The sequence below is a fragment of the Crinia signifera genome, chromosome 5 (genome assembly GCF_055691185.1).
Source record: "Crinia signifera chromosome 5, ASM5569118v1, whole genome shotgun sequence".
Taxonomy (NCBI): Eukaryota; Metazoa; Chordata; class Amphibia; order Anura; family Myobatrachidae; genus Crinia; species Crinia signifera.
The window spans coordinates 31,826,056-31,826,290 of record NC_139221.1 but is presented as its reverse complement, the minus strand read 5'-3'; positions in this window follow the sequence as shown (position 1 = coordinate 31,826,290).

Below are 235 nucleotides of genomic sequence, written 5' to 3'. Positions count from 1 at the left end.
CTGCTGCGGCCGGTAACCACACGTGACGTCACACACAGGCTGCTCTGACTGTCTGCAATAAGCTCTCCTTGTTGTATCTGTGTGGGGAGGGGGACACTGCTGCGCACAGTCGCCATGGGAACATCGGGGATGGGTAACAGGAGGACTGCACTGACGGCTAATAGCTGGAAATCATTACAGAAACAGAAGTAACTGTAAGAAAAGTTCTGCATAAGTAAGAGAAGCTGGCAGAGAA